Genomic DNA, 22,734 nt, shown 5'->3' on the forward strand with positions numbered 1-22,734 from the left:
CACAAGGATATGCCCTGATAGTAAAAGCCATCAATTGTTTCCACCCAGTTTCGAACTGGGAACGTTTCACGTGTTAGGCAAACGTGATCAACCACTACACTATGGAAACGTGCCTATTAGAGGTTTCCGAATATTTTCTCCTACACATTTGTTTAATTTATATTTAGACAAGACACTCCATCCCAAAAATCTCTGTACTACAGAAAACTTTCTCTAATTTTCTGCTACACATTTGTGCTACCGAAATGTTTCTGGAACCAAATATCAAATATTCTTTTACAAATGTGTCTGATATTGCCTGGAACCTGGTAAAGTGGATGCTTTCTTGAGGACTTTATGGCCACTTCACAAGGATATGCCCTGATAGTAAAAGCCACCAATTGTTTCCACACAGTTTCGAACTGGAGACCTTTCACATGTAAGGCAAACGTGATCAACCACTACACTATGGAAACATGCATATTAGAAATTTCCGAATATTTTCTCCTGACACATTTGGTTAATTTATATTTAGACAAGACACTCCATCCCAAAAATCTCTGTACTACAGAAAACTTTCTCTAATTTTCTGCTACACATTTGTGCTACCGAAATGTTTCTGGAACCAAATGTCAATTATTCTTTTACAAATGTGTCTGATATTGCCTGGAACCTGGTAAAAGTGGATGCTCTCTTGAGGACTTTTTGGCCACTTCACAAGGATATGCCTTGATAGTAAAAGCCATCAATTGTTTCCACCCAGTTTCGAACTGGGAACCTTTCACGTGTTAGGCAAACGTGACAACCACTACACTATGGAAACGTGCCTATTAGAAGTTTCCGAATATTTTCTCCTACACATTTGTTTAATTTATATTTAGACAAGACACTCCATCCCAAAAATCTCTGTACTACAGAAAACTTTCTCTAATTTTCTGCTACACATTTGTGCTACCGAAATGTTTCTGGAACCAAATGTCAAATATTCTTTTACAAATGTGTCTGATATTGCCTGGAACCTGGTAAAAGTGGATGCTTTCTTGAGGACTTTTTGGCCGCTTCACAAGGATATGCCCTGATAGTAAAAGCCATCATTTGTTTCCACCCAGTTTCGAACTGGGAACCTTTCGCGTGTTAGGCAAACGTGATCAACCACTACACTATGGAAACATGCCTATTAGAAATTTCCGAATATTTTCTCCGACACATTTGGTTTAATTTATATTTAGACAAGACACTCCATCCCAAAAATCTCTGTACTACAGAAAACTTTCTCTAATTTTCTGCTACACATTTGTGCTACCGAAATGTTTCTGGAACCAAATGTCAATTATTCTTTTACAAATGTGTCTGATATTGCCTGGAACCAGGTAAAAGTGGACACTCTCTTGAAGACTTTTTGGTCACTTCAATAGGAAATTCCTTGATAGTACAAGGCCATCACATGTTTCCACCCAGTTTCGAACTGGGAAACGTTTCGCGTGTTAAGCGAACGTGACAACCACTACACTATGGAAACGTGCCTATTAGAAGTTTCTGAATATTTTCTCCTACACATTTGTTTAATTTATATTTAGACAAGACACTCCATCCCAAAAATCTCTGTACTACAGAAAACTTTCTCTAATTTTCTGCTACACATTTCTGCTACCGAAATGTTTCTGGAACCAAATGTCAATTATTCTTTTACAAATGTGTCTGATATTGCCTGGAACCTGGTAAAAGTGGATGCTTTCTTGAGGACTTTTTGGCCGCTTCACAAGGATATGCCCTGATAGTAAAAGCCATTAATTGTTTCCACCCATTTTCGAACTGGGAAACGTTTCGCCTGTTAAGCGAACGTGACAACAACTACACAATGGAAACGTGCCTATTAGAGGTTTCTGAATATTTTCTCCTACACATTTGTTTAATTTATATTTAGACAAGACACTCCATCCCAAAAATCTCTGTACTACAGAAAACTTTCTCGAATTTTCTGTTACACATTTCTGCTACCGAAATGTTTCTGGAACCAAATGTCAATTATTCTTTTACAAATGTGTCTGATATTGCCTGGAACCTGGTAAAAGTGGACACTCTCTTGAGGACTTTTTGGCCACTTCACAAGGATATGCCTTGATAGTATAAAGCCATCAATTGTTTCCACCCAGTTTCGAACTGAGAACGTTTCACGTGTTAGGCAAAGGTGTCAACCACTACACTTTGGAAACGTGCCTATCATAACTTTCTGAATATTTTCTCCTACACATTTGTTTAATTTATATTTTGACAAGACACTCCATCTCAAAAATCTCTGTAGTACAGAAAACTTTCTCTAATTTTCTGCTACTCATTTGTGCTACCAAAATATTTCTGGAACCAAATGTCAATTATTCTTTTACAAATGTATCTGATATTGCCTGGAACCTGGTAAAAGTGGCTGCTTTCTTGAGGACTTTTTGGCCACTTCACAAGGATATGCCTTGTTAGTATAAGGCCATCATTTGTTTCCACCCAGTTTCGAACTGGGGACCTTTCGCGTGTTAGGCGAACGTGATAACCACTACACTATGGAAACATGCATATTAGAGATTTCCGAATATTTTCTCCTACACATTTGTTAAATTTATATTTAGACAAGACACTCCATCCCAAAAATCTCTGTACTACAGAAAACTTTCTCTAATTTTCTGCTACACATTTGTGCTACCGAAATGTTTCTGGAACCAAATGTCAATTATTCTTTTACAAATGTGTCTGATATTGCCTGGAACCTGGTAAAAGTGGATGCTTTCTTGAGGACTTTTTGGCCACTTCACAAGGATATGCCCTGATAGTAAAAGCCATCAATTGTTTCCACCCAGTTTCGAACTGGGAACGTTTCACGTGTTAGGCAAACGTGATCAACCACTACACTATGGAAACGTGCCTATTAGAGCTTTCCGAATATTTTCTCCTACACATTTGTTTAATTTATATTTAGACAAGACACTCCATCCCAAAAATCTCTGTACTACAGAAAACTTTCTCTAATTTTCTGCTACACATTTGTGCTACCGAAATGTTTCTGGAACCAAATATCAATTATTCTTTTACAAATGTGTCTGATATTGCCTGGAACCTGGTAAAAGTGGATGCTTTCTTGAGGACTTTTTGGCCACTTCACAAGGATATGCCCTGATAGTAAAAGCCGCCAATTGTTTCCACCACAGTTTCGAACTGAGGACGTTTCACGTGTTAGGCAAAGGTGATCAACCACTACACTTTGGAAACGTGCCTATTAGAACTTTCCGAATATTTTCTCCTACACATTTGTTTAATTTATATTTAAACAAGACACTCCATCCCAAAAATCACAGTACTACAGAAAACTTTCTTTCATTTTCTGCTACACATTTGTGCTACCGAAATGTTTCTGGAACCAAATATCAATTATTCTTTTACAAATGTGTCTGATATTGCCTGGAACCTGGTAAAAGTGGATGCTTTCTTGAGGACTTTTTGGCCACTTCACAAGGATATGCCCTGATAGTAAAAGCCGCCAATTGTTTCCACACAGTTTCGAACTGGGGACCTTTCGCGTGTAAGGCGAACGTGATAACTACTACACTATGGAAACGTGCCTATTAGAGCTTTCCGAATATTTTCTCCGACACATTTGGTTTAATTTATATTTAGACAAGACACTCCATCCCAAAAATCTCTGTACTACAGAAAACTTTCTCTAATTTTCTGCTACACATTTGTGCTACCGAAATGTTTCTGGAACCAAATGTCAATTATTCTTTCACAAATGTGTCCGATATTGCCTGGAACCTGGATGCTCTTTTGAGGACTTTTTGGCAGCTTTATATGGATATGCCTTGTTAGTATAAAGACAACATTTGTTTCCACCCAGTTTCGAACTGGGGACCTTTTGCGTGTAAGGCAAACGTGATAACCACTACACTATGGAAACATGCATATTATATATTTCCGAATATTTTCTCCGACACATTTGGTTTATTTATATTTGGAAAAGCCACTCCATCCCAAAAATCTCTGTACTACAGAAAACTTTCTCGAATTTTCTGTTACACATTTCTGCTACCGAAATGTTTCTGGAACCAAATGTCAATTATTCTTTTACAAATGTGTCTGATATTGCCTGGAACCTGGTAAAATTGGACACCCTCTTGAAGACTTTTTGGTCACTTCACATAGGAAATTCCTTGATAGTACAAGGCCATCACATGTTTCCACCCAGTTTCGAACTGGGAAACTTTCGCGTGTTAAGCGAACGTGACAACAACTACACAATGGAAACGTGCCTATTAGAAGTTTCTGAATATTTTCTCCTACACATTTGTTTAATTTATATTTAGACAAGACACTCCATCCCAAAAATCTCTGTACTACAGAAAACTTTCTCTAATTTTCTGCTACACATTTGTGCTACCGAAATGTTTCTGGAACCAAATGTCAATTATTCTTTTACAAATGTATCTGATATTGCCTGGAACCTGGTAAAAGTGGATGCTTTCTTGAGGACTTTTTGGCCGCTTCACAAGGATATGCCCTGATAGTAAAAGCCATCAATTGTTTCCACCCATTTTCGAACTGGGAAACTTTCACGTGTTAAGCGAACGTGACAACAACTACACAATGGAAACGTGCCTATTAGAGGTTTCTGAATATTTTCTCCTACACATTTGTTTAATTTATATTTAGACAAGACACTCCATCCCAAAAATCTCTGTACTACAGAAAACTTTCTTTCATTTTCTGCAACACATTTGTGCTACCTAAATGTTTCTGCAACCAAATATCAATTATTCTTTTACAAATGTGTCTGATAGTGCCTGGAACCTGGTGAAAGTGGATGCTTTCTTGAGGAAGTTATGGCCACTTCACAAGGATATGCCCTGATAGTAAAAGCCGCCAATTGTTTCCACACAGTTTCGAACTGAGAACGTTTCACGTGTTAGGCAAAGGTGTCAACCACTACACTTTGGAAACGTGCCTATTAGAACTTTCTGAATATTTTCTCCTACACATTTGGTTTATTTATATTTAGAAAAGACACTCCATCCCAAAAATCACAGTACTACAGAAAACTTTCTTTCATTTTCTGCTACACATTTGTGCTACTGAAATGTTTCTGCAACCAAATATCAATTATTCTTTTACAAATGTGTCTGATATTGCCTGGAACCAGGTAAAAGTGGATGCTTTCTTGAGGACTTTTTGGCCACTTCACAAGGATATGCCCTGATAGTAAAAGCCGCCAATTGTTTCCACACAGTTTCGAACTGAGAACGTTTCACGTGTTAGGCAAAGGTGTCAACCACTACACTTTGGAAACGTGCCTATTAGAACTTTCCGAATATTTTCTCCTACACATTTGGTTAATTTATATTTAGACAAGACACTCCATCCCAAAACTCACAGTACTACAGAAAACTTTCTTTCATTTTCTGCAACACATTTGTGCTACCTAAATGTTTCTGGAAACAAATATCAATTATTCTTTTACAAATGTGTCTGATATTGCCTGGAACCTGGTAAAAGTGGATGCTTTCTTGAGGACTTTTTGGCCACTTCACAAGGATATGCCCTGATAGTAAAAGCCGCCAATTGTTTCCACACAGTTTCGAACTGAGAACGTTTCACGTGTTAGGCAAAGGTGTCAACCACTACACTTTGGAAACGTGCCTATTAGAACTTTCCGAATATTTTCTCCTACACATTTGGTTAATTTATATTTAGACAAGACACTCCATCCCAAAAATCACAGTACTACAGAAAACTTTCTTTCATTTTCTGCTACACATTTGTGCTACCGAAATGTTTCTGGAACCAAATATCAATTATTCTTTTACAAATGTGTCTGATATTGCCTGGAACCTGGTAAAAGTGGATGCTTTCTTGAGGACTTTTTGGCCACTTCACAAGGATATGCCCTGATAGTAAAAGCCGCCAATTGTTTCCACACAGTTTCGAACTGAGAACGTTTCACGTGTTAGGCAAAGGTGAAAACCACTACACTTTGGAAACGTGCCTATTAGAACTTTTCGAATATTTTCTCCTACACATTTGGTTAATTTATATTTAGACAAGACACTCCATCCCAAAACTCACAGTACTACAGAAAACTTTCTTTCATTTTCTGCAACACATTTGTGCTACCGAAATGTTTCTGGAACCAAATGTCAATTATTCTTTTACAAATGTGTCTGATATTGCCTGGAACCTGGTAAAAGTGGATGCTTTCTTGAGGACTTTTTGGCCACTTCACATAGGATATGCCCTGATAGTAAAAGCCATCACATTGTTTCCACCCAGTTTCGAACTGGGAAACTTTCGCGTGTTAAGCGAACGTGACAACAACTACACAATGGAAACGTGCCTATTAGAAGTTTCTGAATATTTTCTCCTACACATTTGTTTAATTTATATTTAGACAAGACACTCCATCCCAAAAATCTCTGTACTACAGAAAACTTTCTCGAATTTTCTGTTACACATTTCTGCTACCGAAATGTTTCTGGAATCAAATGTCAATTATTCTTTTACAAATGTGTCTGATATTGTCTAGAACCTGGTAAAAGTGGATGCTATCTTGAGGACTTTTTGGCCACTTCACAAGGATATGCCCTGATAGTAAAAGCCATCAATTGTTTCCACCCATTTTCGAACTGGGAAACGTTTCGCCTGTTAAGCGAACGTGACAACAACTACACAATGGAAACATGCCTATTAGAGGTTTCTGAATATTTTCTCCTACACATTTGTTTAATTTATATTTAGACAAGACACTCCATCCCAAAAATCTCTGTACTACAGAAAACTTTCTCTAATTTTCTGTTACACATTTCTGCTACCGAAATGTTTCTGGAACCAAATGTCAATTATTCTTTTACAAATGTGTCTAATATTGTCTGGAACCTGGTAAAAGTGGACACTCTCTTGAAGACTTTTTGGTCACTTCACATAGGAAATTCCTTGATAGTACAAGGCCATCACATGTTTCCACCCAGTTTCGAACTGGGAAACTTTCGCGTGTTAAGCGAACGTGATAACCACTACACTATGGAAACACGCATATTAGGGATTTCCGAATATTTTCTCCGACACATTTGTTAAATTTATATTTAAATAAGACACCCCATCCCAAAAGTCTCTGTACTACAGAAAACTTTCTCTAATTTTCTGCTACACATTTCGTGCTACCGAAATGTTTCTGGAACCAAATGTCAATTATTCTTTTACAAATGTGTCCAGTATTGCCTGCAACCTGGATGCTGCTTTCTTGAGGACTTTTTGGCCGCTTCACAAGGATATGCCCTGATAGTAAAAGCCATTATTGTTTCCACCCATTTTCGAACTGGGAAACTTTCGCCTGTTAAGCGAACGTGACAACAACTACACAATGGAAACGTGCCTATTAGAGGTTTCTGAATATTTTCTCCTACACATTTGTTTAATTTATATTTAGACAAGACACTCCATCCCAAAAATCTCTGTACTACAGAAAACTTTCTCGAATTTTCTGTTACACATTTCTGCTACCGAAATGTTTCTGGAACCAAATGTCAATTATTCTTTTACAAATGTGTCTGATATTGCCTGGAACCTGGTAAAATTGGACACTCTCTTGAAGACTTTTTGGTCACTTCAATAGGAAATTCCTTGATAGTTTAAGGCCATCACATGTTTCCACCCAGTTTCGAACTGGGAAACTTTCGCCTGTTAAACGAACGTGACAACAACTACACAATGGAAACGTGCCTATTAGAGGTTTCTGAATATTTTCTCCTACACATTTGTTTAATTTATATTTAGACAAGACACTCCATCCCAAAAATCTCTGTACTACAGAAAACTTTCTCTAATTTTCTCCTACACATTTGTGCTACCGAAATGTTTCTTGAACCAAATGTCAATTATTCTTTTACAAATGTGTCTGATATTGCCTGGAACCTGGATGCTCTTTTGAGGACTTTTTGGCCACTTTATAAGGATATGCCTTGTTAGTATAAGGACAGCATTTGTTTCCACCCAGTTTCGAACTGGGGACCTTTCGCGTGTTAGGCGAATGTGATAACCACTACACTATGGAAACATGCATATTAGAGATTTTCGAATATTTTCTCCGACACATTTGTTAAATTTATATTTAGACAAGACACTCCTTCCCAAAAATCTCTGTACTACAGAAAACTTTCTCTAATTTTCTGCTACACATTTGTGCTACCGAAATGTTTCTGGAACCAAATGTCAATTATTCTTTTACAAATGTGTCCGATATTGCCTGGAACCTGGTAAAAGTGGATGCTTTCTTGAGGAGTTTTTGGCCACTTCACAAGGATATGCCTTGTTAGTATATGGCCATCATTTGTTTCCACCCAGATTCGAACTGGGGACCTTTCGCGTGTTAGGCGAACGTGATAACCACTACACTATGGAAACAAGCATATTAGGGATTTCCGAATATTTTCTCCGACACATTTGTTAAATTTATATTTAAATAAGACACCCCATCACAAAAGTCTCTGTACTACAGAAAACTTTCTCTAATTTTCTGCTACACATTTCGGCTACCGAAATGTTTCTGGAACCAAATGTCAATTATTCTTTTACAAATGTGTCTGATATTGCCTGGAACCTGGTAAAGGTGGATGCTTTCTTGAGGAGTTTTTGGCCGCTTCACAAGGATATGCCCTGATAGTAAAAGCCATCAATTGTTTCCACCAAGTTTCAAACTGGGGACCTTACACACGTAAGGCAAACATGATAACCACTACACTATGGATATTAGAGGTTTCCGAATATTTTCTCCGAAACATTTGTTTAATTTATATTTAGACAAGACGCTCAATCCCAAAAATCTCTTTACTACAGAAAACTTTCACTAATTTTCTCCTACAAATTTGTGCTACCAAAATGTTTCTGGAACCAAATGTCAATTATTCTTTTACAAATGTGTCCAGTATTGCCTGCAACCTGGATGCTCTTTTGAGGACTTTTTGGCCGCTTCACAAGGATATGCCCTGATAGTAAAAGCCATTATTGTTTCCACCCATTTTTGAACTGGGAAACTTTCACGTGTTAAGCGAACGTGACAACAACTACACAATGGAAACGTGCCTATTAGAAGTTTCTTGATATTGCCTGGAACCTGGTAAAGGTGGATGCTTTCTTGAGGACTTTTTGGCCGCTTCACAAGGACATGCCCTGATAGTAAACGCCGTCAATTGTTTCCACCCATTTTCGAACTGGGAAACTTTCGCCTGTTAAGCGAACGTGTTTTCACACCTGGTGAAAGTGGACACTCTCTTGAGGACTTTTGGCCATTATAAATTTCCGAATATTTTCTCCGAAACATTTGGTTTATTTATATTTGGAAAAGACACTCCATCACAAAAATTTCTGTACTACAGAAAACTTTCTCTAATTTTCTGCTACACATTTGTGCTACCGAAATGTTTCTTGAACCAAATGTCAATTATTGTTTTACAAATGTGTCTAATATTGTCTGGAACCTGGTAAAAGTGGACACTCTTTTGAAGACATTTTGGCCACTTTACAAGGATATGCCTTGTTAGTATAAGCACATCATTTGTTTCCACCAAGTTTCGAACTGGGGACCTTTCACGCGTAAGGCAGACGTGATAACCACTACACTATGGATATTAGAAATTTCCGAATATTTTCTCCGAAACATTTGTTTAATTTATATTTAGACAAGACGCTCAATCCCAAAAATCTCTGTACTACAGAAAACTTTCTCTAATTTTCTCCTACAAATTTGTGCTACCGAAATGTTTCTGGAACCAAATGTCAATTATTCTTTTACAAATGTGTCCAGTATTGCCTACAACCTGGATTCTCTTTTGAGGACTTTTTGGCCGATTTATAGGGATATGCCTTGTTAGTATAAAGACAACATTTGTTTCCACCCAGTTTCGAACTGGGGACCTTTTGCGTGTAAGTCAAACGTGATAACCACTACACTATGGAAACATGCATATTAGAGATTTTCGAATATTTTCTCCGACACATTTGGTTTATTTATATTTGGAAAAGACGCTCAATCCCAAAAATCTCTGTACTACAGAAAACTTTCTCTAATTTTCTCCTACAAATTTGTGCTACCGAAATGTTTCTTGAACCAAATGTCAATTTTTCTTTTACAAATGTGTCTAGTATTGCCTGGAACCTGGATGCTCTTTTGAGGACTTTTTGGCCACTTTATAAGGATATGCCTTGTTAGTATAAGGACAGCATTTGTTTCCTCCCAGTTTCGAACTGGGGACCTTTCACGTGTTAGGCGAACGTGATAACCACTACACTATGGAAACATGCATATTAGACATTTTCGAATATTTTCTCCGACACATTTGTTAAATTTATATTTAGACAAGACACTCCATCCCAAAAATCTCTGTACTACAGAAAACTTTCTCTAATTTTCTGCTACACATTTCGGCTACCGAAATGTTTCTGGAACCAAATGTCAATTATTCTTTTACAAATGTGTCTGATATTGCCTGGAACCTGGTTAAAATGGACACTCTCTTGAAGACTTTTTGGTCACTTCAATAGGAAATTCCTTGATAGTACAAGGCCATCACATGTTTCCACCCAGTTTCGAACTGGGAAACTTTCGCGTGTTAAGCGAACGTGACAGCAACTACACAATGGAAACGTGCCTATTAGAAGTTTCTGAATATTTTCTCCTACACATTTGTTTAATTTATATTTAGACAAGACACTCCATCCCAAAAATCTCTGTACTACCGAAAACTTTCTCGAATTTTCTGTTACACATTTCTGCTACCGAAATGTTTCTGGAACCAAATGTCAATTATTCTTTTACAAATGTGTCTGATATTGTGTAGAACCTGGAAAAAATGGATGCTTTCTTGAGGACTTTTTGGCCGCTTCACAAGGATATGCCCTGATAGTAAAAGCCATTATTGTTTCCACCCATTTTCGAACTGGGAAACTTTCGCCTGTTAAGCGAACGTGACAACAACTACACAATGGAAACGTGCCTATTAGAGGTTTCTGAATATTTTCTCCTACACATTTGTTTAATTTATATTTAGACAAGACACTCCATCCCAAAAATCTCTGTACTACAGAAAACTTTCTCGAATTTTCTGTTACACATTTGTGCTACCGAAATGTTTCTGGAACCAAATGTCAATTATTGTTTTACAAATGTGTCTGATATTGCCTGGAACCTGGTGAAAGTGGACACTCTCTTGAGGACTTTTGGCCACTTTACAAGGATATGCCTTGTTAGTATAAGCACATCATTTGTTTCCACCAAGTTTCGAACTGGGGACCTTTCACGCGTAAGGCAGACGTGATAACCACTACACTATGGATATTAGAAATTTCCGAATATTTTCTCCGACACATTTGGTTTAATTTATATTTAGACAAGACACTCCATCCCAAAAATCTCTGTACTACAGAAAACTTTCTCTAATTTTCTCCTACACATTTGTGCTACCGAAATGTTTCTGGAACCAAATGTCAATTATTCTTTTACAAATGTGTCTGATATTGCCTGGAACATGGTAAAAGTGGACACTCTCTTGAAGACTTTTTGGCCACTTCACATAGGAAATTCCTTGATAGTACAAGGCCATCACATGTTTCCACCCAGTTTCGAACTGGGAAACTTTCGCGTGTTAGGCGAACTTGACAACCACTACACTATGGAAACGTGCCTATTAGAGGTTTCTGAATATTTTCTCCTACACATTTGTTTAATTTATATTTAGACAAGACACTCCATCCCAAAAATCTCTGTACTACAGAAAACTTTCTCTAATTTTCTGCTACACATTTGTGCTACCGAAATGTTTCTGGAACCAAATGTCAATTATTCTTTTACAAATGTGTCTGATATTGCCTGGAACCTGGTAAAAGTGGATGCTTTCTTGAGGACTTTTTGGCCGCTTCACAAGGATATGCCCTGATAGTAAATGCCATCAATTGTTTCCACCCAGTTTTGAACTGGGAAACTTTCACGTGTTAAGCAAACGTGACAACCATCTACACAATGGAAACGTGCCTATTAGAGGTTTCCGAATATTTTCTCCTACACATTTGTTTAATTTATATTTAGACAAGACACTCCATCCCAAAAATCTCTGTACTACAGAAAACTTTCTCTAATTTTCTGCTACACATTTGTGCTACCTAAATGTTTCTGGAACCAAATGTCAATTATTCTTTTACAAATGTGTCCAGTATTGCCTGCAACCTGGATGCTCTTTTGAGGACTTTTTGGCCACTTTATATGGATATGCCTTGTTAGTATAAAGACAACATTTGTTTCCACCCAGTTACGAACTGGGGACCTTTTGCGTGTAAGGCAAACGTGATAACCACTACACTATGGAAACATGCATATTATAAATTTCCGAATATTTTCTCTGACACATTTGGTTTATTTATATTTGGAAAAGACACTCCATCACAAAAATTTCTGTACTACAGAAAACTTTCTCTAATTTTCTGCTACACATTTGTGCTACCGAAATGTTTCTTGAACCAAATGTCAATTATTCTTTTACAAATGTGTCTGATATTGCCTGGAACCTGGTAAAAGTGGACACTCTCTTGAAGACTTTTTGGTCACTTCACATAGGATATGCCTTGATAGTACAAGGCCATCACATGTTTCCACCCAGTTTCGAACTGGGAAACTTTCGCGTGTTAAGCGAACGTGATAACCACTACACTATGGAAACATGCATATTAGAGATTTTCCGAATATTTTCTCCGACACATTTGGTTAAATTTATATTTAGACAAGACACTCCATCCCAAAAGTCTCTGTACTACAGAAAACTTTCTCTAATTTTCTGCTACACATTTCGTGCTACCGAAATGTTTCTGGAACCAAATGTCAATTATTCTTTTACAAATGTGTCTGATATTGCCTGGAACCTGGTAAAAGTGGATGCTCTCTTGAGGACTTTTTGGCCGCTTCACAAGGATATGCCCTGATAGTAAAAGCCATTATTGTTTCCACCCATTTTCGAACTGGGAAACTTTCGCCTGTTAAGCGAACGTGACAACAACTACACAATGGAAACGTGCCTATTAGAGGTTTCTGAATATTTTCTCCTACACATTTGTTTAATTTATATTTAGACAAGACACTCCATCCCAAAAATCTCTGTACTACAGAAAACTTTCTCGAATTTTCTGTTACACATTTCTGCTACCGAAATGTTTCTGGAACCAAATGTCAATTATTCTTTTACAAATGTGTCTGATATTGCCTGGAACCTGGTAAAAGTGGACACTCTCTTGAGGACTTTTTGGTCACTTCACATAGGAAATTCCTTGATAGTATAAGGCCATCACATGTTTCCACCCAGTTTCGAACTGGGAAACTTTCACGTGTTAAGCGAACGTGACAACCACTACACTATGGAAACGTGCCTATTAGAGGTTTCTGAATATTTTCTCCTACACATTTGTTTAATTTATATTTAGACAAGACACTCCATCCCAAAAATCTCTGTACTACAGAAAACTTTCTCTAATTTTCTGCTACACATTTGTGCTACCGAAATGTTTCTGGAACCAAATGTCAATTATTCTTTTACAAATGTGTCTGATATTGCCTGGAACCTGGGATGCTCTTTTGAGGACTTTTTGGCCACTTTACAAGGATATGCCCTGATAGTAAAGGCCATCAATTGTTTCCACCCAGTTTCGAACTGGGAACCTTTCACGTGTTAGGCGAACGTGATAACCACTACACTATGGAAACGTGCCTATTAGAGATTTTCTGAATATTTTCTCCTACACATTTGTTTAATTTATATTTAGACAAGACACTCCATCCCAAAAATCTCTGTACTACAGAAAACTTTCTCTAATTTTCTGCTACACATTTGTGCTACCGAAATGTTTCTGGAACCAAATGTCAATTATTCTTTTACAAATGTGTCCGATATTGCCTGGAACCTGGTAAAAGTGGATGCTTTCTTGAGGAGTTTTTGGCCACTTCACAAGGATATGCCTTGTTAGTATAAGGCCATCATTTGTTTCCACCCAGTTTCGAACTGGGGACCTTTCGCGTGTTAGGCAAACGTGATAACCACTACACTATGGAAACATGCATATTAGAGATTTCCGAATATTTTCTCCGACACATTTGTTAAATTTATATTTAGACAAGACACTCCATCCCAAAAGTCTCTGTACTACAGAAAACTTTCTCTAATTTTCTGCTACACATTTCGTGCTACCGAAATGTTTCTGGAACCAAATGTCAATTATTCTTTTACAAATGTGTCTGATATTGCCTGGAACCTGGTAAAAGTGGATGCTTTCTTGAGGACTTTTTGGCCACTTCACAAGGATATGCCCTGATAGTAAAAGCCATCAATTGTTTCCACCCAGTTTCGAACTGGGAAACTTTCGCGTGTTAAGCGAACGTGACAACAACTACACAATGGAAACGTGCCTATTAGAGGTTTCTGAATATTTTCTCCTACACATTTGTTTAATTTATATTTAGACAAGACACTCCATCCCAAAAATCTCTGTACTACAGAAAACTTTCTCTAATTTTCTCCTACACATTTGTGCTACCGAAATGTTTCTTGAACCAAATGTCAATTATTCTTTTACAAATGTGTCTGATATTGCCTGGAACCTGGATGCTCTTTTGAGGACTTTTTGTCCACTTTATAAGGATATGCCTTGTTAGTATAAGGACAGCATTTGTTTCCACCCAGTTTCGAACTGGGGACCTTTCGCGTGTTAGGCAAACGTGATAACCACTACACTATGGAAACATGCATATTAGAGATTTTCGAATATTTTCTCCGACACATTTGTTAAATTTATATTTAGACAAGACACTCCATCCCAAAAATCTCTGTACTACAGAAAACTTTCTCTAATTTTCTGCTACACATTTGTGCTACCGAAATGTTTCTGGAACCAAATGTCAATTATTCTTTTACAAATGTGTCCGATATTGCCTGGAACCTGGTAAAAGTGGATGCTTTCTTGAGGAGTTTTTGGCCACTTCACAAGGATATGCCTTGTTAGTATATGGCCATCATTTGTTTCCACCCAGATTCGAACTGGGGACCTTTCGCGTGTTAGGCGAACGTGATAACCACTACACTATGGAAACAAGCATATTAGGGATTTCCGAATATTTTCTCCGACACATTTGGTTAAATTTATATTTAAATAAGACACCCCATCACAAAAGTCTCTGTACTACAGAAAACTTTCTCTAATTTTCTGCTACACATTTCGTGCTACCGAAATGTTTCTGGAACCAAATGTCAATTATTCTTTTACAAATGTGTCTGATATTGCCTGGAACCTGGTAAAAGTGGATGCTTTCTTGAGGAGTTTTTGGCCGCTTCACAAGGATATGCCCTGATAGTAAAAGCCATCAATTGTTTCCACCAAGTTTCAAACTGGGGACCTTACACACGTAAGGCAAACATGATAACCACTACACTATGGAAACGTGCCATTAGAGGTTTCCGAATATTTTCTCCGAAACATTTGTTTAATTTATATTTAGACAAGACGCTCAATCCCAAAAATCTCTTTACTACAGAAAACTTTCACTAATTTTCTCCTACAAATTTGTGCTACCAAAATGTTTCTGGAACCAAATGTCAATTATTCTTTTACAAATGTGTCCAGTATTGCCTGCAACCTGGATGCTCTTTTGAGGACTTTTTGGCCGCTTCACAAGGATATGCCCTGATAGTAAAAGCCATTATTGTTTCCACCCATTTTTGAACTGGGAAACTTTCACGTGTTAAGCGAACGTGACAACAACTACACAATGGAAACGTGCCTATTAGAAGTTTCTTGATATTGCCTGGAACCTGGTAAAGGTGGATGCTTTCTTGAGGACTTTTTGGCCGCTTCACAAGGACATGCCCTGATAGTAAACGCCGTCAATTGTTTCCACCCATTTTCGAACTGGGAAACTTTCGCCTGTTAAGCGAACGTGTTTTCACACCTGGTGAAAGTGGACACTCTCTTGAGGACTTTTGGCCATTATAAATTTCCGAATATTTTCTCCTACACATTTGTTTAATTTATATTTAGACAAGACACTCCATCCCAAAAATCTCTGTACTACAGAAAACTTTCTCTAATTTTCTGCTACACATTTGTGCTACCGAAATGTTTCTGGAACCAAATGTCAATTATTCTTTTACAAATGTGTCTGATATTGCCTGGAACCTGGTAAAAGTGGACACTCTCTTGAGGACTTTTTGGCCACTTCACATAGGATATGCCTTGATAGTACAAGGCCATCACATGTTTCCACCCAGTTTCGAACTGGGAAACTTTCGCGTGTTAAGCAAACGTGACAACCACTACACTATGGAAACGTGCCTATTAGAGGTTTCTGAATATTTTCTCCTACACATTTGTTTAATTTATATTTAGACAAGACACTCCATCCCAAAAATCTCTGTACTACAGAAAACTTTCTCTAATTTTCTGCTACACATTTGTGCTACCGAAATGTTTCTGGAACCAAATGTCAATTATTCTTTTACAAATGTGTCTGATATTGCCTGGAACCTGGTAAAAGTGGATGCTTTCTTGAGGACTTTTTGGCCACTTCACAAGGATATGCCCTGATAGTAAATGCCATCAATTGTTTCCACCCAGTTTTGAACTGGGAAACTTTCACGTGTTAAGCGAACGTGACAACATCTACACAATGGAAACGTGCCTATTAGAGGTTTCTGAATATTTTCTCCTACACATTTGTTTAATTTATATTTAGACAAGACACTCCATCCCAAAAATCTCTGTACTACAGAAAACTTTCTCTAATTTTCTGCTACACATTTGTGCTACCTAAATGTTTCTGGAACCAAATGTCAATTATTCTTTTACAAATGTGTCCAGTATTGCCTGCAACCTGGATGCTCTTTTGAGGACTTTTTGGCCACTTTATAAGGATATGCCTTGTTAGTATAAGGACAGCATTTGTTTCCACCCAGTTTCGAACTGGGGACCTTTCGCGTGTTAGGCGAATGTGATAACCACTACACTATGGAAACATGCATATTAGAGATTTTCGAATATTTTCTCCAACACATTTGTTAAATTTATATTTAGACAAGACACTCCTTCCCAAAAATCTCTGTACTACAGAAAACTTTCTCTAATTTTCTGCTACACATTTGTGCTACCGAAATGTTTCTGGAACCAAATGTCAATTATTCTTTTACAAATGTGTCCGATATTGCCTGGAACCTGGTAAAAGTGGACGCTTTCTTGAGGACTTTTTGGCCACTTCACAAGGATATGCCTTGATAGTATAAGGCCATCATTTGTTTCCACCCAGTTTCGAACTGGGAACCTTTCGCGTGTTAGGCGAACGTGATAACCACTACACTATGGAAACATGCATATTAGGGATTTCCGAATATTTTCTCCGACACATTTGTTAAATTTATATTTAAATAAGACACCCCATCACAAAAGTCTCTGTACTACAGAAAACTTTCTCTAATTTTCTGCTACACATTTCGGCTACCGAAATGTTTCTGGAACCAAATGTCAATTATTCTTTTACAAATGTGTCTGATATTGCCTGGAACCTGGTAAAGGTGGATGCTTTCTTGAGGACTTTTTGGCCGCTTCACAAGGATATGCCCTGATAGTAAAAGCCATCAATTGTTTCCACCCATTTTCGAACTGGGAAACTTTCGCCTGTTAAACGAACGTGACAACAACTACACAATGGAAACGTGCCTATTAGAGGTTTCTGAATATTTTCTCCTACACATTTGTTTAATTTATATTTAGACAAGACACTCCATCCCAAAAATCTCTGTACTACAGAAAACTTTCTCTAATTTTCTCCTACACATTTGTGCTACCGAAATGTTTCTTGAACCAAATGTCAATTATTCTTTTACAAATGTGTCTGATATTGCCTGGAACCTGGGATGCTCTTTTGAGGACTTTTTGGCCACTTTATAAGGATATGCCTTGTTAGTATAAGGACAGCATTTGTTTCCACCCAGTTTCGAACTGGGGACCTTTCGCGTGTTAGGCGAATGTGATAACCACTACACTATGGAAACATGCATATTAGAGATTTTCGAATATTTTCTCCGACACATTTGTTAAATTTATATTTAGACAAGACACTCCTTCCCAAAAATCTCTGTACTACAGAAAACTTTCTCTAATTTTCTGCTACACATTTGTGCTACCGAAATGTTTCTGGAACCAAATGTCAATTATTCTTTTACAAATGTGTCCGATATTGCCTGGAACCTGGTAAAAGTGGATGCTTTCTTGAGGAGTTTTTGGCCACTTCACAAGGATATGCCTTGTTAGTATATGGCCATCATTTGTTTCCACCCAGATTCGAACTGGGGACCTTTCGCGTGTTAGGCGAATGTGATAACCACTACACTATGGAAACAAGCATATTAGGGATTTCCGAATATTTTCTCCGACACATTTGTTAAATTTATATTTAAATAAGACACCCCATCACAAAAGTCTCTGTACTACAGAAAACTTTCTCTAATTTTCTGCTACACATTTCGGCTACCGAAATGTTTCTGGAACCAAATGTCAATTATTCTTTTACAAATGTGTCTGATATTGCCTGGAACCTGGTAAAGGTGGATGCTTTCTTGAGGAGTTTTTGGCCGCTTCACAAGGATATGCCCTGATAGTAAAAGCCATCAATTGTTTCCACCAAGTTTCAAACTGGGGACCTTACACACGTAAGGCAAACATGATAACCACTACACTATGGATATTAGAGGTTTCCGAATATTTTCTCCGAAACATTTGTTTAATTTATATTTAGACAAGACGCTCAATCCCAAAAATCTCTTTACTACAGAAAACTTTCACTAATTTTCTCCTACAAATTTGTGCTACCAAAATGTTTCTGGAACCAAATGTCAATTATTCTTTTACAAATGTGTCCAGTATTGCCTGCAACCTGGATGCTCTTTTGAGGACTTTTTGGCCGCTTCACAAGGATATGCCCTGATAGTAAAAGCCATTATTGTTTCCACCCATTTTTGAACTGGGAAACTTTCACGTGTTAAGCGAACGTGACAACAACTACACAATGGAAACGTGCCTATTAGAAGTTTCTTGATATTGCCTGGAACCTGGTAAAGGTGGATGCTTTCTTGAGGACTTTTTGGCCGCTTCACAAGGACATGCCCTGATAGTAAACGCCGTCAATTGTTTCCACCCATTTTCGAACTGGGAAACTTTCGCCTGTTAAGCGAACGTGTTTTCACACCTGGTGAAAGTGGACACTCTCTTGAGGACTTTTGGCCATTATAAATTTCCGAATATTTTCTCCTACACATTTGGTTTAATTTATATTTAGACAAGACACTCCATCCCAAAAATCTCTGTAATACAGAAAACTTTCTCGAATTTTCTGTTACACATTTCTGCTACCGAAATGTTTCTGGAACCAAATGTCAATTATTCTTTTACAAATGTGTCTGATATTGCCTGGAACCATGGTAAAATTGGACACTCTCTTGAAGACTTTTTGGCCACTTCAATAGGAAATTCCTTGATAGTACAAGGCCATCACATGTTTCCACCCAGTTTCGAACTGGGAAACTTTCGCGTGTTAAGCGAACTTGACAACAACTACACAATGGAAACGTGCCTATTAGAGGTTTCTGAATATTTTCTCCTACACATTTGTTTAATTTATATATAGACAAGACACTCCATCCCAAAAATCTCTGTACTACAGAAAACTTTCTCTAATTTTCTGCTACACATTTGTGCTACCGAAATGTTTCTGGAACCAAATGTCAATTATTCTTTTACAAATGTGTCTGATATTGCCTGGAACCTGGTAAAAGTGGATGCTTTCTTGAGGACTTTTTGGCCGCTTCACAAGGATATGCCCTGATAGTAAATGCCATCAATTGTTTCCACCCATTTTCGAAGTGGGAAACTTTCACGTGTTAAGCGAACGTGACAACCATCTACACAATGGAAACGTGCCTATTAGAGGTTTCTGAATATTTTCTCCTACACATTTGTTTAATTTATATTTAGACAAGACACTCCATCCCAAAAATCTCTGTACTACAGAAAACTTTCTCTAATTTTCTGCTACACATTTGTGCTACCTAAATGTTTCTGGAACCAAATGTCAATTATTCTTTTACAAATGTGTCCAGTATTGCCTGCAACCTGGATGCTCTTTTGAGGACTTTTTGGCCACTTTATAAGGATATGCCTTGTTAGTATAAGGACAGCATTTGTTTCCACCCAGTTTCGAACTAGGGACCTTTCGCGCGTTAGGCGAATGTGATAAACACTACACTACGGAAACGTGCGTTTTTGAGCTTTTCGAACATTTTCTCCGACAGATTTGTTTAATTTATATTTAAACAAGACACTCCATCCCAAAAATCACAGTACTACAGAAAACTTTCTTTTATTTTCTGCTACACATTTGTGCTACCGAAATGTTTCTGGAACCAAATATCAATTATTCTTTTACAAATGTGTCTGATATTGCCTGGAACCTGGTAAAAGTGGATGCTTTCTTGAGGACTTTTTGGCCACTTCACAAGGATATGCCCTGATAGTAAATGCCATCAATTGTTTCCACCCAGTTTTGAAGTGGGAAACTTTCACGTGTTAAGCGAACGTGACAACCATCTACACAATGGAAACGTGCCTATTAGAGGTTTCTGAATATTTTCTCCTACACATTTGTTTAATTTATATTTAGACAAGACACTCCATCCCAAAAATCTCTGTACTACAGAAAACTTTCTCTAATTTTCTGCTACACATTTGTGCTACCTAAATGTTTCTGGAACCAAATGTCAATTATTCTTTTACAAATGTGTCCAGATATTGCCTGCAACCTGGTAAAGTGGATGCTCTTTTGAGGACTTTTTGGCCACTTTATAAGGATATGCCTTGTTAGTATAAGGACAGCATTTGTTTCCACCCAGTTTCGAACTGGGGACCTTTCGCGTGTTAGGCGAATGTGATAACCACTACACTATGGAAACATGCATATTAGAGATTTTCGAATATTTTCTCCAACACATTTGTTAAATTTATATTTAGACAAGACACTCCATCCCAAAAATCTCTGTACTACAGAAAACTTTCTCTAATTTTCTGCTACACATTTGTGCTACCGAAATGTTTCTGGAACCAAATGTCAATTATTCTTTTACAAATGTGTCCGATATTGCCTGGAACCTGGTAAAAGTGGATGCTTTCTTGAGGAGTTTTTGGCCACTTCACAAGGATATGCCTTGTTAGTATATAGCCATCATTTGTTTCCACCCAGTTTCGAACTGGGGACCTTTCGCGTGTTAGGCGAACGTGATAACCACTACACTATGGAAACATGCATATTAGAGATTTCCGAATATTTTCTCCGACACATTTGTTAAATTTATATTTAAATAAGACACCCCATCCCAAAAGTCTCTGTACTACAGAAAACTTTCTCTAATTTTCTGCTACACATTTCGTGCTACCGAAATGTTTCTGGAACCAAATGTCAATTATTCTTTTACAAATGTGTCTGATATTGCCTGGAACCTGGTAAAAGTGGATGCTTTCTTGAGGACTTTTTGGCCGCTTCACAAGGATATGCCCTGATAGTAAAAGCCATCAATTGTTTCCACCAAGTTTCAAACTGGGGACCTTTCACACGTAAGGCAAACGTGATAACCACTACACTATGGAAACTGATTAGAGGTTTCCGAATATTTTCTCCGAAACATTTGTTTAATTTATATTTAGACAAGACGCTCAATCCCAAAAATCTCTGTACTACAGAAAACTTTCACTAATTTTCTCCTACAAATTTGTGCTACCAAAATGTTTCTGGAACCAAATGTCAATTATTCTTTTACAAATGTGTCCAGTATTGCCTGCAACCTGGATGCTCTTTTGAGGACTTTTTGGCCGCTTCACAAGGATATGCCCTGATAGTAAAAGCCATTATTGTTTCCACCCATTTTTGAACTGGGAAACTTTCACGTGTTAAGCGAACGTGACAACAACTACACAATGGAAACGTGCCTATTAGAAGTTTCTTGATATTGCCTGGAACCTGGTAAAGGTGGATGCTTTCTTGAGGACTTTTTGGCCGCTTCACAAGGACATGCCCTGATAGTAAACGCCGTCAATTGTTTCCACCCATTTTCGAACTGGGAAACTTTCGCCTGTTAAGCGAACGTGTTTTCACACCTGGTGAAAGTGGACACTCTCTTGAGGACTTTTGGCCATTATAAATTTCCGAATATTTTCTCCTACACATTTGTTTAATTTATATTTAGACAAGACACTCCATCCCAAAAATCTCTGTACTACAGAAAACTTTCTCGAATTTTCTGTTACACATTTCTGCTACCGAAATGTTTCTGGAACCAAATGTCAATTATTCTTTTACAAATGTGTCTGATATTGCCTGGAACATGGTAAAATTGGACACTCTCTTGAAGACTTTTTGGCCACTTCAATAGGAAATTCCTTGATAGTACAAGGCCATCACATGTTTCCACCCAGTTTCGAACTGGGAAACTTTCGCGTGTTAAGCGAACTTGACAACAACTACACAATGGAAACGTGCCTATTAGAGGTTTCTGAATATTTTCTCCTACACATTTGTTTAATTTATATATAGACAAGACACTCCATCCCAAAAATCTCTGTACTACAGAAAACTTTCTCTAATTTTCTGCTACACATTTG

At 37.5% G+C, this 22,734-nt stretch overlaps 25 non-coding genes across 25 annotated transcripts; all 25 read right to left on the reverse strand.

Moving 5' to 3' along the window:
• Nucleotides 1-35: 35 nt before the first annotated feature.
• On the reverse strand, nucleotides 36-109 carry trnav-aac (transfer RNA valine (anticodon AAC)). Its single transcript has one exon. It is a non-coding gene; the product is annotated as a tRNA-Val (tRNA).
• A 620-nt stretch (nucleotides 110-729) lies between these two features.
• Nucleotides 730-802, reverse strand: trnav-aac (transfer RNA valine (anticodon AAC)). Its single transcript has one exon. It is a non-coding gene; the product is annotated as a tRNA-Val (tRNA).
• A 273-nt stretch (nucleotides 803-1,075) lies between these two features.
• On the reverse strand, nucleotides 1,076-1,149 carry trnav-aac (transfer RNA valine (anticodon AAC)). The gene has a single exon. It is a non-coding gene; the product is annotated as a tRNA-Val (tRNA).
• Nucleotides 1,150-2,466: 1,317 nt separating this feature from the next.
• On the reverse strand, nucleotides 2,467-2,539 carry trnav-aac (transfer RNA valine (anticodon AAC)). Its single transcript has one exon. It is a non-coding gene; the product is annotated as a tRNA-Val (tRNA).
• A 273-nt stretch (nucleotides 2,540-2,812) lies between these two features.
• Nucleotides 2,813-2,886, reverse strand: trnav-aac (transfer RNA valine (anticodon AAC)). Its single transcript has one exon. It is a non-coding gene; the product is annotated as a tRNA-Val (tRNA).
• Nucleotides 2,887-3,507: 621 nt separating this feature from the next.
• Nucleotides 3,508-3,580, reverse strand: trnav-uac (transfer RNA valine (anticodon UAC)). Its single transcript has one exon. It is a non-coding gene; the product is annotated as a tRNA-Val (tRNA).
• Nucleotides 3,581-3,846: 266 nt separating this feature from the next.
• trnav-uac (transfer RNA valine (anticodon UAC)) lies at nucleotides 3,847-3,919 on the reverse strand. The gene has a single exon. It is a non-coding gene; the product is annotated as a tRNA-Val (tRNA).
• Nucleotides 3,920-6,967: 3,048 nt separating this feature from the next.
• trnav-aac (transfer RNA valine (anticodon AAC)) lies at nucleotides 6,968-7,040 on the reverse strand. The gene has a single exon. It is a non-coding gene; the product is annotated as a tRNA-Val (tRNA).
• Nucleotides 7,041-7,992: 952 nt separating this feature from the next.
• trnav-aac (transfer RNA valine (anticodon AAC)) lies at nucleotides 7,993-8,065 on the reverse strand. The gene has a single exon. It is a non-coding gene; the product is annotated as a tRNA-Val (tRNA).
• A 274-nt stretch (nucleotides 8,066-8,339) lies between these two features.
• Nucleotides 8,340-8,412, reverse strand: trnav-aac (transfer RNA valine (anticodon AAC)). Its single transcript has one exon. It is a non-coding gene; the product is annotated as a tRNA-Val (tRNA).
• A 1,481-nt stretch (nucleotides 8,413-9,893) lies between these two features.
• On the reverse strand, nucleotides 9,894-9,966 carry trnav-uac (transfer RNA valine (anticodon UAC)). Its single transcript has one exon. It is a non-coding gene; the product is annotated as a tRNA-Val (tRNA).
• A 265-nt stretch (nucleotides 9,967-10,231) lies between these two features.
• trnav-aac (transfer RNA valine (anticodon AAC)) lies at nucleotides 10,232-10,304 on the reverse strand. Its single transcript has one exon. It is a non-coding gene; the product is annotated as a tRNA-Val (tRNA).
• A 1,991-nt stretch (nucleotides 10,305-12,295) lies between these two features.
• trnav-uac (transfer RNA valine (anticodon UAC)) lies at nucleotides 12,296-12,368 on the reverse strand. Its single transcript has one exon. It is a non-coding gene; the product is annotated as a tRNA-Val (tRNA).
• A 275-nt stretch (nucleotides 12,369-12,643) lies between these two features.
• On the reverse strand, nucleotides 12,644-12,716 carry trnav-aac (transfer RNA valine (anticodon AAC)). The gene has a single exon. It is a non-coding gene; the product is annotated as a tRNA-Val (tRNA).
• Nucleotides 12,717-13,677: 961 nt separating this feature from the next.
• On the reverse strand, nucleotides 13,678-13,750 carry trnav-aac (transfer RNA valine (anticodon AAC)). The gene has a single exon. It is a non-coding gene; the product is annotated as a tRNA-Val (tRNA).
• A 275-nt stretch (nucleotides 13,751-14,025) lies between these two features.
• Nucleotides 14,026-14,098, reverse strand: trnav-aac (transfer RNA valine (anticodon AAC)). The gene has a single exon. It is a non-coding gene; the product is annotated as a tRNA-Val (tRNA).
• Nucleotides 14,099-14,710: 612 nt separating this feature from the next.
• On the reverse strand, nucleotides 14,711-14,783 carry trnav-aac (transfer RNA valine (anticodon AAC)). Its single transcript has one exon. It is a non-coding gene; the product is annotated as a tRNA-Val (tRNA).
• Nucleotides 14,784-15,057: 274 nt separating this feature from the next.
• On the reverse strand, nucleotides 15,058-15,130 carry trnav-aac (transfer RNA valine (anticodon AAC)). Its single transcript has one exon. It is a non-coding gene; the product is annotated as a tRNA-Val (tRNA).
• Nucleotides 15,131-16,975: 1,845 nt separating this feature from the next.
• On the reverse strand, nucleotides 16,976-17,048 carry trnav-aac (transfer RNA valine (anticodon AAC)). Its single transcript has one exon. It is a non-coding gene; the product is annotated as a tRNA-Val (tRNA).
• A 274-nt stretch (nucleotides 17,049-17,322) lies between these two features.
• Nucleotides 17,323-17,395, reverse strand: trnav-aac (transfer RNA valine (anticodon AAC)). Its single transcript has one exon. It is a non-coding gene; the product is annotated as a tRNA-Val (tRNA).
• Nucleotides 17,396-18,007: 612 nt separating this feature from the next.
• Nucleotides 18,008-18,080, reverse strand: trnav-aac (transfer RNA valine (anticodon AAC)). The gene has a single exon. It is a non-coding gene; the product is annotated as a tRNA-Val (tRNA).
• A 274-nt stretch (nucleotides 18,081-18,354) lies between these two features.
• On the reverse strand, nucleotides 18,355-18,427 carry trnav-aac (transfer RNA valine (anticodon AAC)). The gene has a single exon. It is a non-coding gene; the product is annotated as a tRNA-Val (tRNA).
• Nucleotides 18,428-20,265: 1,838 nt separating this feature from the next.
• On the reverse strand, nucleotides 20,266-20,338 carry trnav-aac (transfer RNA valine (anticodon AAC)). Its single transcript has one exon. It is a non-coding gene; the product is annotated as a tRNA-Val (tRNA).
• Nucleotides 20,339-20,959: 621 nt separating this feature from the next.
• On the reverse strand, nucleotides 20,960-21,032 carry trnav-aac (transfer RNA valine (anticodon AAC)). The gene has a single exon. It is a non-coding gene; the product is annotated as a tRNA-Val (tRNA).
• Nucleotides 21,033-21,306: 274 nt separating this feature from the next.
• Nucleotides 21,307-21,379, reverse strand: trnav-aac (transfer RNA valine (anticodon AAC)). The gene has a single exon. It is a non-coding gene; the product is annotated as a tRNA-Val (tRNA).
• Nucleotides 21,380-22,734: the final 1,355 nt, after the last annotated feature.

The sequence above is a fragment of the Myxocyprinus asiaticus genome, chromosome 19 (genome assembly GCF_019703515.2).
Source record: "Myxocyprinus asiaticus isolate MX2 ecotype Aquarium Trade chromosome 19, UBuf_Myxa_2, whole genome shotgun sequence".
In the NCBI taxonomy this organism is placed as follows: domain Eukaryota; kingdom Metazoa; phylum Chordata; class Actinopteri; order Cypriniformes; family Catostomidae; genus Myxocyprinus; species Myxocyprinus asiaticus.